Here is a 13,798-nt window from a genome sequence, read left to right on the forward strand (position 1 = left end):
GATAGCTAGTATGTTATTAAAGAATTGCATGCTAGTTTTGTGCTCATTGTGTTTTATTATTTTAAGAAATTAATACTGCAATTGTGTGATTATTCAATAGTGTTGCCAGTAATTAATAGTTTTCTATAGCCTGTAATTGTCTCTCCGGAATCTTTCGCATTTGTTTTCAACACCGTACCTTGTAATGTCTCTCCGGAATCCTTCACATTTGTGATTGTGATCTTGTACGAGGAGAGGAGAGGGCAATTAAGGTTGTTCGGATAGAAAGCGCTTCGTGCGACTGACGTCGGCATGGTGGATGAAAGCTACAGCTAACTGCCGTCACCGACGACCCACACCCGCTACGTGTCCAAGCTAAGCTCATAGACAGTACGGAACGAGTACTGAAGTACAGTTAATAGACGGATAGATCGATCAGCTGGTATTTTGCAGCCACGCAAAGCGAGAAAGTGACAGATCAGATGAACCGCCTGTCATCATCATCCCAAGATTACGACAAAAGGAGTCTTTTTTTACATATATCATGTCGTTGTGGAATAATTGAAGAATCGGGGACTAGTATTTCCGAACAGTTGCAACTTGTTTAGTTAACGTGGAGGCGTAGTACCAGGCTAGCTGACAAGGATTGCCCAGCAGCTACGCATCAATTTAGCGATTAAAAATTCAGATTTGCTGCTACTCAAACGCTTGAGAATTTGCTTTCTGTCAATCGATTTTTTGGACGTCGGATCGGCAATCAAACGGGTCTGCACGGCAGCTATTTGCGCCCGTTTTGCCCAGCAGCTTTCCCGTTCTCTTTCTTCCCCGTCATTCCCCTTTCTCCTCTTCTCATTTCTCGTGTCATTTCTCGTGTGCTTGTGTTAGGTTCCCCCGGCGGGGCACCGCGACTTGAAATTTCATACTGTAAACCACCGTCTCACCGGTGGAAAAACAGGTATTAGTCCCGGTTGGATAAGCTAGCTCATATATCTCGAAAATCCAACCGGGACTAATCTTTCAAGACTAAAGCCCCGTAGTCCTGGGTCATTCATCCGGGATCAAAGACCTCCTTTAGTCCCGGCTGGTATTACCAGCAGGGACTAAAGGGGCCGCTATGCATGCGCATGCAGGCGCATGCACGTGGCCCCTTTAGTCCCGGTTGGTGACTTTTTTTTCTTTTCACCCTAAATTCTTTTCCATATTAATGCTAATTGTTGCTTCACTTATATATACACCTAAACGCATACATCCTTAGCGTATACTACTTACACGTATACCCTCATATTGTATGCATGTCGTATATATATTTCATGATAGTATATGCATAATATTAATTTTTACTACTATATATACAATTCTTAGTAGTTTATACACATCAAACTAGTATTTATACAATTACTATATATACAATAATTTGTCATCGTAGTTCTTAGGATCCTCCCGTCGTGGTGTTGCTCGGTTCGGCTATTAAATGTCCATCGTAATAAAATTCTCCATTAAGATTTATCACCTCGTCCACCAGAAATTCTATGAGAGCTTCTTGGATTGTCAAAAGCCTCTCTTTCTCCAAGGGTTCTTCTCTAATATGCATCATCTGTAATTTGGAAATATGTGAATGTTACACCAATAATTAAATATAAGGAGCTAGAAAATAATTAATTATTAATAGATTTATTTTATGTATAGTTATATTGTCTGATATCACCTTGTTCCTCACAAAATGGTACATGTGTTCACAGACGTAGTATTCACATAAATTATTCCCTTGTTCCTGTCTCAAGAACCTTAGTGAAAAAAACAAGTTATGAAATATTCATGTTATAGAATGTACAAAATGTGCAAACTTCATACATACCGGGAACATTGTACTGAATGTAAGTTTTTGTTTGAAATCACCACGATGATGCTAACGGAATGTACCTGGTGCAGCCCCCTATAGACAGAGCTGTGTATATATGAATTTTTGTAATGCGCTGCTGTTTTTTTAAACCTGCTTGTCCACGGGTAACATCACCTGGGGGATGGAGAGTTAATTTTGCCTGATCTGTGTCTTGTGTGCAGTTGTGTGTGTGTATGTGACTGATGAACTTATTCTGATTATTTTACTTCGTCCTGTATCTTTCAGACTGCCAAGATTAACCTCAGTGGTGGAGAAAGTTGTCTTCTTCATTGCTTGAGACATTAAGTAGAGACTTTCTAAACCTGATTCCAAGCTAGAGGTATGGTTACACAGATACTTGTGTTTATGAGCATGCAAAATTTATTTACTCTGTTCATAATTTGAAAAATATTTGATTGTATGTAGGATTGGGTTGAGATCAAGGTGCCAAGGCCGGCCATCTCTAAAATCTGCTTGTTTGTGGCTCATGATTCGTAGGTTGTTTTGCTATCTTTGCGTGCTTCTATTTAATTTTTCTTGCACTCCTTTCTGACTACTTTTTCCACCATTGGCAGTAGAATTGCGAAGAGTTGAGAAAGAAGAGGCGAAAAGAGCTAGGGAAAAAAATCTAACATGATTTGGAAAAAGATAATTTTCAAGTTTCTCCACCTCATCATTAAGAATCTTTCTTTCAAGTTTTTAACTGATATAGGATATACTAGTAATTGGTCCTTAAAAAGATGTTTTATCCTATCGCAGGCTTAAAGGAGAAGGAAGCTAGGTGTTTGCCATGAGAAGACCGAGCAGCCAAACCAAGTTCACCTTTACCACCTCCCATTGAAGAGAAAAATGTATTTTCTTTTGAAATTTAATTTTTCCTTTACCATGATGGCTATAGTGTAAACAGCATTTTTTACCATTTTTTAGCTCACTATGTGCCTTTTATCAGTATTATGGCGGCTGAGATGAACTTGTTAGAAGTACTAAATTTCTTAGGGGAACATAACTTTCTTACAATGTTTATCATTAATTTCCATCTCGTTTTTATTAACTCTGATCACTCTGATATATGAATTTGAGTATGCAGAGTGCATTGCCTATCAGGGGCACAAAGTCAGAGTTGATGAGGGATTGTCTACGAAATCTTATACAACGGAAACAAGGTACAATGTGTAGGTTTTCCCCCTCTGGGTCCTTTTTATTGTGTCTTTTTTACACATTTGTCTGGGAAAGGGAAATCCATCCATTGCTGTCATCTGTTGATTAATTAGTGAGCAGCTTGGAACCTTTACCTGTTCATTAGGTAGGGATAAATATCATTGTAGATGAAAAAATGAGACATGCTAATTTTGATTCTGTGCACCACCCAGTATCTTGGTGATTTGCCATCCACAACTGAGGCAGAGATTTTTGACTGCTTAGTGCCATGGAACTATGTGTGTTTTTTACCCAGGAGCCTTGTGATTTGCCATCCGGAACTGAGGTGGAGATTTTTGACTGCTTAGTGCCAAGGTTGGTTTTGAGTTACATAGCTTCATTCTTGGAACTCTGTAACTAAACCTTTGCTCAATTTTTAACTCATTTTCTCTATTTGTCTCGAATTAATGTTACCTGTGTGTGCTTTTTGCTTGCTTGCTTGCTTTTGGCTAGGATTCAATTTGTACTAATCTCCGGAAACATTCAATTTGATTCTGGTTAACTCAGCAGTTAGTTTGAACTAGTCTCTGTGTGCATTTTTTTTTGGGTTTGGGGGGGGGGGGGGGGGGCCTTGATCTGTAATATTACACTACTTACATTTCATAAATTTTGGTATAATACCAAGTTTTAATACAAAACCACAAACTAGAGATTTTTTTCCATGGTATAGCTGTATATGTTTTGTTACTTTGTTATTTTAAAAAAAATGTGCATCGCTTGACCAAATTATGACTCCGAGCTACTTTGTGAAAGTATTTGTTTTCCGTACCATGGTAGATTTTTTGTAGTCTAGATTATTTCTAAATATTTCTTATTTCATTTCATAGTATAATACCGGTATTGTCATTCTGGAGGTATCTAATTTGAATTCAATCTTAATAACAGATTTGTAAGGTAATCTGTTGGGTGGGTCGGTTCTAGCTTCTCTTGGCAGCCTTTTCGGAGCTCTAACTTACTGTATGTACTGCAACTCTTTTCTCTCTGTTCTGTAGAATTTTACTGATTGACCATCTGATCTCATCATTTCATTGTTGATTAAGTGCTTATAGGGATGTATTGATTATTAGTGTGCCCTACAGCGTGGAATATCTGAATTTTTATTTTGATATCTTTAACTACAATGTATTAGTTTCTCTCATGCACTACAACTTTCTGTAGGAAATATGTGCTTTCGGTAAGCTACAACAGAACATTTATGTACTTCAGATTTAATTATATGGTCTGTGTTCTAAAACGAAATGTCCAACCCCTGGATTTTTTAGGAGGGCTAAAAAATAGGGCTTCCTGAATTTTAATGTGATATTATTTTTTTTATAATAGTTTGTAATTAAGTGCAACTAACTAGTTTTTTTAGTCACTATATCATTGACGTTTGGTGCAGATAAATCTTTTTCTGACCTGCTTTCCTCCGCCCCCTAAGACAAGGTAATTTCTATAAATTTTGTGAAGGAATTACTTCTGTCTTACATGCTTTTTTTCATTTTTTCCAGTACTTTTTTATGTATCTAAAAAACTGTCAATTGCTATATTTATTTTGGCTGATGTTACATTTTTTTCCCATAACATTTTTTCATGTATCTCTTGAGCCACCAACTGATCACCCATTCATTATTCACTCCACTCCACTAATGAAGATTCCCAGTTTTGTGTATGTATCAGTGTTATTTTTATAGTAATTACACTCCAACTTATTAGATTTCATACCTTGTCAAATGTAAAAGTTCTGTTATTTTCACTTGCATAACTTAGGGAAATCTTGTCCAAGTTCAGGGTCTCAGTCTAGGTTTTTCTAAAAGCGGACATAACCATTGAACATAATAAAAAAAACTTATATAAATTTATTGGTAGAGAACATTTAAATTTTAGAAAATCTTTGTGTAAATTTTACATCATATCAACTTTGTATCCCTCAACTTTAATTTCCAGTGGTATCTGTTTCAATGACAATAAAGGTCTTGGGTGAGACTTTGAGTGTAGAACAGTGCAATTTCAATCAAGGACCCAGTCCTCGAGTGCTTAAGGGACGGTGTTCCACCACAACTACAAGCAGGACCCACCTCTGCTCCCCTCGGCAACGACTCTCAGGCGGATGAGCCGGCGAGCTCGGCAGCGCCCACTGCTCTTCTCGTCAGCGTCGGTGCCCAGGTTGATGAGCCTATGAGTGCGGTGGCGCCCACACCTCGACCCATCGGCGGCAGCTCCCTGGTGGACGGGCCGGTGAGCCCAGCAGCGCACGCCTCGCTTCTAGTCTTCTGCGGCTCCCTAGCGGGCGGGCTTGCATGCTGGACGGCGCCCACCGCCCCTCCCGCTAGTGGTGGCTCCCGGGTGGACAAGCCGATGAGCCCGACGGCACCCACCATTCCCCCTGCCAGCGGCGGCTCCCAGGCGGAGGAGCTGGAGTGCCTAGCGGCACCCTCTGCTCCTCCACTGACACCGGTCGGTGCCCCGGCCACACCGCAGCTCGAGGTCAGTGATGTATCACCTACTCCCCTCAAGGTGTACTCTTGGCAGCGGCGCAGAGTCAGAACATTGGATCCACCTACAACGGATGGCACACCTCTGGGACTCAGGCCGGCTTCACCAATCCAGAAGCTCAGTAAGGTGTGCAAGCCGGTTGACTCGCTTCTTCCTCTGCCCATGATACAGAAGCGCCAGAGAAAGGTGCCCTCGCCAGGGTCCTTGCCTCGTCGCAGCCGTCGGGTCGCTGGTGCAGGGCCTTGCTCACCAGGGCTGGTGGTTACAGTTGCTTAGAAGAGGGTGATGCGGCACCTAGGCTTTAGTGATAGGGAGGTCATCGAGCCGGAAGCGCAAGACAGATATTGTAAGCTCTACAAGCCATTACTATCTGAGTCCCATGTATCTGCTATTGTTGCCATCTTTGGCTGGACAGTTGGGGAAGGGGATCAAGTGCGGTCTATCGATGTTCTTACAGTTTTGTGAGGCTTTGTTCCTACCTCAGGTCAAATCTTTATTTTTTGAAATGAATCCTGTTGCTATATTGATATGGAATGCGCGAGGTCTGAATCAGAAGGATCATCGGAACTCTGTTAGAGATGCCATTTTTTCCAACAATGCCGACATTGTTTGTTTGCAAGAAGCAAAGGTCGCCAACATGTCTCAACATTTGTTCCTCTCAGTGTTTGGCACTGCTTATGACAAATTCATAGCACTCCCAACCAATGGCACCAGAGGAGGGCTTTTGATTGCCTAGAAGAGTAGTGTTTGTCACGCAATGGCTTCCAGGGTGGGCACTTACTCGGCATCTGTTCTGTTCAAAGAACAGGAAGGTCGCAACTGGTGGTTCACTGGCGTATATGGGCCACAAGGGGATGATGAGAATGTGTTATTCTTGCTAGAACTTAGAACCATTCGAGCACTATGCAATGGGCCTTGGCTTGTGGCTAGGGATTTCAACCTAATTTATCATGCTGCTAATAAGAACAATGCAAACCTGGATAGGGCTATGATGGGGAGATTCAAACGCTTCTTGGATGAGGCTGAGATAAAAGAGATACCGCTTCTGGGTCGTAAATACACTTGGTCTAATGAGAGAAGATCTCCTACTCTGGTTAGATTAGACCGTGCTTTTTGTTGTGTTGGCTGGGAAAGTATCTTCCCAGATTCAGTCCTGCAGAGTTCAACAGCCGGAGTTTCTGACCACTGCCCGCTTATTCTTGGCTTGAAGATGACCACTAGTCGGAAACGTCGTTTCCACTTTGAAAGCTTCTGGACCAAAGTCCCGGGTTTCTTGGATGTTGTCAAGCAACATTGGGAGGCTCCTGTACATTCAAATCGCGCCATTGAGCGTCTTTTTCTGAAGCTGCAGCGCCTCAATAAGGGACTACAAAAGTGGGGACAGTGGAAGATAGGGAATATCAAACTCCAATTTGGAATAGCTAAGGAGGTCCTCCACCGTTTGGAAATTGAGAGGGACTCTAGGGACCTATCTGCGCAAGAAACTCAAGCTTCACTGTCTTGGTTTAGTCTCGCTTGAGCAGACCATTGCTAGGCTATGATCCATAATTTTGTACCTCCAAGAAGGGGATGCCAATACTGCCTTCTTCCATCAGCAAGCTAGATTCAGAAAAAGAAGAATTTTATCCCAAAGCTGCATGTTGGGGATCGGGTGGTCGTCTCACAAAAGGATAAACAAGAAGCAGTGCTAGACTTTTATGAAAATATTCTTGGAAGTGCAGATGAGAGGGAATATACTATTGATCTGGATGAAATTGGCATCCAACATCATGATCTGTCAATTCTGGATGTTCCATTCTCTGAAGAAGAAGTGTGGGCTACTATAAAGGATTTGCCTTTGGACAAGGCCCTGGGCGTGATGGGTTTACTGGACGCTTCTACAAAACATGCTAGAGTATTATCAAAGGTGATTTGCTGATGGCCTTGGACGCTATTCACCGGGGCCATATCTTCAAGTTCAGACTGCTCAACACAGCCTTCATTACACTGTTGGCTAAGAAGATGGATGCACTGGAGGTGAAGGATTTTCAGCCTATTAGCCGAATTCACAGCTTTGCTAAGTTGGTAACCAAGATCTTGACTAAACAATTGGCTCCATTATTACCCTCATTGATTTCTACAAATCAAAATGCATTCATCAGAGGGAGGAATATCCATGATAACTTTATTCTAGTACAACAGATGGTGAAGTCCTTGCACAAAAAGAAAGAGGCTCATATTCTCCTTAAGCTGGACATCTCCAAGGCTTTTGATTCTGTTTCTTGGTCGTTTCTGCTGGAGATATTGCGTCATGTGGGGTTTGGACAGCGGTGGTGCGACCAGTTATGCCTGATCCTATCCACCTCCTCGACACAAGTATTGGTGAATGGAGAGCTAGGAGAGTCCATTGTTCATCATCGAGGCCTTAGACAGGGGGATCCCCTCTCACCTATGTTACTTATATTGGTTATGGATGCCACTGTAAAGGAGTTGTTGCACCCGCTAGCCATCCAGCAGGCTCGGCATCGGGTCTCTTTCTACGTGGATAATGCAGTAATCTTCTTGAGGCCGCACAATATGGACCTGACCGTTGTTAGGCATCTCCTGAACATTTTTGGACATGCCTCTGGTCTTAAAACCAATCTGTCCAAGAGCTCAGCTTCGCCCATACATTATTCGGAGGAAGAGTTGGCACTCACTGCTGGGGTTCTCTCTTGCTCCATCAAGAACTTCCCGTGTAATTATCTCGGGCTCCCGCTCACAATTGGCAAACCAAGGAAGTGCTGTTGCCTTTACTTGACAAGGTATCTGATTATCTCCCAGGTTGGAAGGCATCCCTAATGACCAAAGTAGGAAGACTAGTATTAGTGCGAGTGGTCTTGTCAGCTGCCCCAGTTTATCATTTAATAGCCATGAATCTACCTAAATGGTTTTTCAAGGCCATTGATAAAAAGAGGAGAGGGTTCCTTTGGAAGGGTTGTGAGCAGGCCAATGGTGGCAACTGTTTGGTAGCATGGGAAAAGGTCCAGCGGTCGATTGAATATGGGGTCTAGGGATTCATAACCTTGAGCTACTTGGCTGTGCTTTAAGGATCCGCTGGCTATGGGCACAAAAGACAGATCCTAATAGGCCTTGGGCTGGTCTCTCTACTTCAGTCCCTCGCAAGGCCTAGGCTTTGTTTGATGTAGCAGTGGATGCCATAGTTGGAAATGGGGAGGAAATCTTGTTCTGGACAGATAGGTGGCTGGATGGCCATACTATGGCTGAGATAGCTCCCAACCTGTTCAAAATAGTCACAAAAAGAACAGCCAAGTGGGGGACTGTGGCCCAAGCGATTCAAAATAGAAGATGGGTTGGTGACATAAAAGGTGCGCTTACAGTTGAGGTTTTGTTTCAATACCTTCACATTTGGGATATGGTGGATAGCCTTGTTCTACAACAGGAGGTGCCAGATCAGTACAAATGGAAATTGACACATACAGGCTCTTATAGCAGTAAGTCGGCCTTTGCAGCCTTGTTTATAGGTACCATCAAGTTTGGCCCGTGGAGAAGAATTTGGAAAAGCTGGGCTCCCCCACGTTGCAAGTTCTTCATTTGGCTGGTGTTTTTTAATCAGGTTTGGACGGCTGATCGGTTGGCGAGAAGGGGACTTCCCCATCCGGAGTCTTGTACCTTCTGTGATCAAGCTGAGGAGACAATACATCATTTGTTGGTTGGTTGCATCTTCACTCGCCAAGTTTGGGCTCTGGTTTTCCAGCAGTTAGGCCTGTTGAATTTGACACCAGACACATCAGTGAGTCGCTTCCCAAGCTGGTGGAGAAGAACAATTTCTTCTGTTCCTAAGGAAGTGCTAAAGGGTTTCAATTCCTTGATTATCCTGATAGCTTGGGAAGTTTGGAAACACCGTAATGATTGTGTGTTTGACAATTCGAGACCAAACATTCTGAAAGTTGTCAGTTATGTGAGCATGGAGGGTGGCCTCTGGTGCATGGCGGGAGCCTCCAAGCTCCAGGAACTCATGTCCAGGTCGTTGCCTCTTGGAGCTTAACCTCTGAAGGATGCTGGTCGTCTGTATTGCTATTCTGTGGTGCAACCGTGAGTTTTGGTTTTCTGTAAGTGTGTGGGTGTGTTTGTGGGGTTTGCCTGGTACTCGGGTTGGGTCTTTCTAGACTCGTGTACTTTTATTTCTACCTTAATGAAATGACGTGCAGTTCTCCTGCGTGGTTCGAGAAAAAAAAATTCAATTGTATTTCTTTTGCTCATAGCTGTGTGGTATTAGCTAGATATAAAAAAATACAGTGTACCTTTTGTATGGTTATACAATAAAGCTAAAAAACACTTTTAGTATCATGTATCTTCCCTGTTATTTGAGCTTAATGTTGTTTCTACTTTTTTTGTTTTTGCTACAGATATAGTTGATATGATGCCTGTAGTCAACAATAAAGATAAAAGGCACTCTTTAGTGTCATGTCTCCTCTTGCAATTTGGTGCAATGTTTCTATTTAATAATGGCTGACTTCAAATTTTTGTTGCTGTTCTTTCTTGTTTAGTTCCTTGGTCAAGAATAGTGCCGGAAGAATCCATTTTTGATGTCCTTTTTTACAGGTCAGTTTCTTGGCAGGCTTTCTTTGTGTTCTTTTTTATTAGGTAGTGAACTATGTGCTATCTTTCTATCTAGGTTCCATCTTTAGAGGTTTATGCATTTTTTTATCACATACATGTTCTTTTTTAGTAACAAAATGCACAGAACCAATGTTGTGAAATTACACACCCAAAAAAATGATCATACCTATTAACTGTTCAGTTAACGTGTGTCCAGAAATGTAATCCCCATATGTTTTAAACTCAACAAGCGATATTGATTGACCCCCCAAACCCTGAACATTTGTCATCTCCTCACTCTGAAATGTATTAGTATTTTTTTTTGTTTATCAGGAAATATTTCATCACCAAAGGCTATAAGGTTGCATAATAGTTTTTTTCTTATGGAATGTTGAGGCATCAGCAAGAACTACAGTTTTTTTATGCACATTTTGAAGCTTCAAATATATGCTTCACAAGCACACCATCAAGGACTCTGAATGTTTGGAACTGCACATCTATAGTTCTCAAGCATATTACTTAGATCTCAGTTGTATGAAACTGTACACCCACGGCTTTTCAAGCACAAAATAGTCATGCATGTGTGTTTTCAAGCACAAAAGTTAGATCTCTTCATCTGATAAAAAAACCCGCAACATCTATGTGAGTTTTTAAGATCATGAATTGAAAAAAAAAACATCATAGTTTTCAGGAACATGTGTGTTTTCTCTTTACTAAGCATCGCATCTTTTCTATCCCAAAAAATAACCGATCTAACATGATTTTTTTTGTGTTGTGTTTTCTCCAACAGGAAGCTGGAGGGAATGGATCTCATAGGATGTGGCGATGGAGGGGGAGAAATCATGTGTAATTTTTTACTTTTTTGGAGGGCACAATTTTGTTATTTCCTGCTAGTTTTTTATCCCATGTAAATCTATACCTAATATTAAAGCAAGTAATGCTTCTGCCAAATTTTTTTCGTCCATCGTGGTAATTTTGCAAAAAAAAGTCCCTCGAGATTTTGGTAATCAAACCGCAGTCCAAATTTTGAAGAGAGGGGAGCTCGGGTGGAAAAAGAAGGGAAGGGAGGGGGTTAAGGCGAAAAAGCTTCTCCTTTCCTCTGTCTCTCTCCCTCCCGTCCCTCCACTCACTCTCTCTCCTTCCCTCTCCGCATCGCCCATGCCCCAACCTAGCCGCCGCCCCCAGATCCACCTATCCGTGCGCGGACCCGCGCCTGCTTGACGCGTCGCTCTCCCTCGCTGCCTGCTCCCTCGCCATCTCCCCTGACGGCTCCATCTCTGCCAAGCTTTCCTCCTCCTCCCCGATGCGGTGATGGCACGCGTTACTAGAGGCTGCAGAGCTTCAGGAGTCCGAGGGCAACCACTAGAAGACCTGGATGCCCAGCTAAAGCAGCGTCGTCGTCCCACCACGGCACCCCTCTTCATCTCCTCCTCGCCTCGTCGCTGCCCAACCCTGTCGCCTCGGGTCCCCGCGCCGCCCCACATCACTGGCGACCACGGCCCGCCCCCCGTCGCTGGTGTCCTTGGCCCACCCCCCTTCGTTGGCATCCCCGGCCGCCCGCCTCGGCTGGGGAAGAGGGAGGATCCTACTTTCTTTTTCCATGTGTAGATTACCACATTCAATATTTCATTAGTTGTTCATGGAACAATTGCTGAGAACATGGATTTTATGGAGGTAATTAAGTTTTGCTTTTATTAATGTGTATCATTTCTCTTTTGAACATAAAAATGATACAACATTGATAACTCATCGTTGTTCATTCATTTATCAGGATGATTCAAATCCATATGCTGTTCCAATAGCTATGGGCATTTAGCGTAAGCTAGAGAGTCCTTTGGATATCACTACAAGTACTATTATCAGGAGGATTGTTGCTAATCATGAAGCTTACCGGGTAGCTAACGTGATCTTTTATATGCAGTATGCAGCATGTGGTTTGATTTCGTATTCTTCATATCAGTGATGCGCATATGGGAGCTATTGTGTACTAATACTGTGTTGATGCATTTTTGCTTGAGTAAAGCTTCTTGCATGTGTACATTAAATTTTGGTTGTTTCCTGGGATCAATATTTCTCTCTTGTACTATGTTTGGCAACATGTTCTTTGATGTTGGGTTTGTGTGGTTTTTTATTTATTCCGGTGCATCAATCTGGTGCGGTTTGTATTCATATTTGTTGTGCCCTCTTAATTCTTGGAGAAGCGGAACAAGAAGAAGGAAGCCACTGAGAAGAAGTGCTATGAGAGTAAAAGCTTTGTCAATAGGGAGTGAGTCGTGAGTAGCAGAACTTTCATGAAAATTGTTGCCCGGGTCATTTTAGATCCCGACCTTCTTTGGCAAAGGCAATAGTTGGGTGATCCACAGTTTTACCCTTTCCTTTTCTTCAGCATTTTTGATGTTCTGCTGACATAGCTTAGGAAGCATCAGGTTCAGCGTTGTTGAGTGACTAGCAGAGGTGATAACCTCGGCGAGGTTAGAGGTATTTCCATTGTTTTTCATCATTGCCTCCGGTCTATTTCCTCCATATACATGTGCCTTTTTCGATTGTTGTTACTAGCTGAGTTGCATTTGAGATCTGTAACCGTAGCAAAGAACGGGGTAGTATATAAAAAAGAAAAGGAAGTCATGGAAACATGGCTTTAATTGGGTCTTAATTTTTTTTTGTTATCATCATTACTACACCAGCACCAAATATTTGTGTTTCAAAAAATTAGCAAAGGCCCGTTTGAAACTGGGCCGGCAACTGGCAGCCCAAATAAGAAGGCCTTTTGCAAATGAGAAAATGAAGTATAAACACAGTATCGGATCCTGTGGAACAGCCCGCCGCCGCCGGGTTCGAACTCATAACGGGCGTACGAAACTGGAGGTGGACCCGTTACCACTAAAACAACTGCCGGTTACCACCAGTCACCGGATTTAGCATCAACGGTTCCAAAATAAAGTGATTGAGGGATAGTTAAATCTCAAGCAATTGATATATAGACAGATCCTCCTCCTGTGTCCGTTACAAGCCTGAACCCGGCCTAACGACGACGTTGGAAGAGAAGTATTCTCCAATCAGTTAGAGCCGTCAGAGTTCTGCATCACCCGAGCCACCAAAGAGTAAATATGTAGCCTACACAAGCACCATACGGCCGAGAGCAAGTGAACAACACAGCCCAGCAACAGAGCGGCCCAAGAAGCAAGAGCATCATCGGCCTCCCAGCAGACGAACCTCCTCTACTGTACTGACATGTGGGTCCCATGTAAGGGATTCCATCCCACTGATGAGTGGGTCCCATGGCGGTCCCTTTGCAGTACTCTATCATCGATGAGAGGCAACTACTGCGCTGACAAGAGGAACAACAAATAAATTGTCACCCGCGTCTGTATTGCGTCATACTGTCATATCATTGCACGCAGTCTGTCTCATGGTAACGATATCGTATTTTGTTTCAAGTAGTCATGGACTCTGATCAGGCCACGTGGTTTTATAGTGATTCTCCACAAACTTATGACTGCCGAGAGGATGGGATCATTTGAAACATATATCGGTTTTTACTGATTACTCATTTTCTATGTCACGGCACATGGCCATTTTGTACTAACTACTTTTCACTGCAAGTACAGTCAAGATCGATATGTGGTAAGGATATCGACTTTTGCTGCTAACCTAGAGGAGAGGGAGAAGTGAGCTTCTCGCTCACTG

Source organism: Setaria viridis, chromosome 9 (assembly GCF_005286985.2).
Source record: "Setaria viridis chromosome 9, Setaria_viridis_v4.0, whole genome shotgun sequence".
NCBI lineage: Eukaryota > Viridiplantae > Streptophyta > Magnoliopsida > Poales > Poaceae > Setaria > Setaria viridis.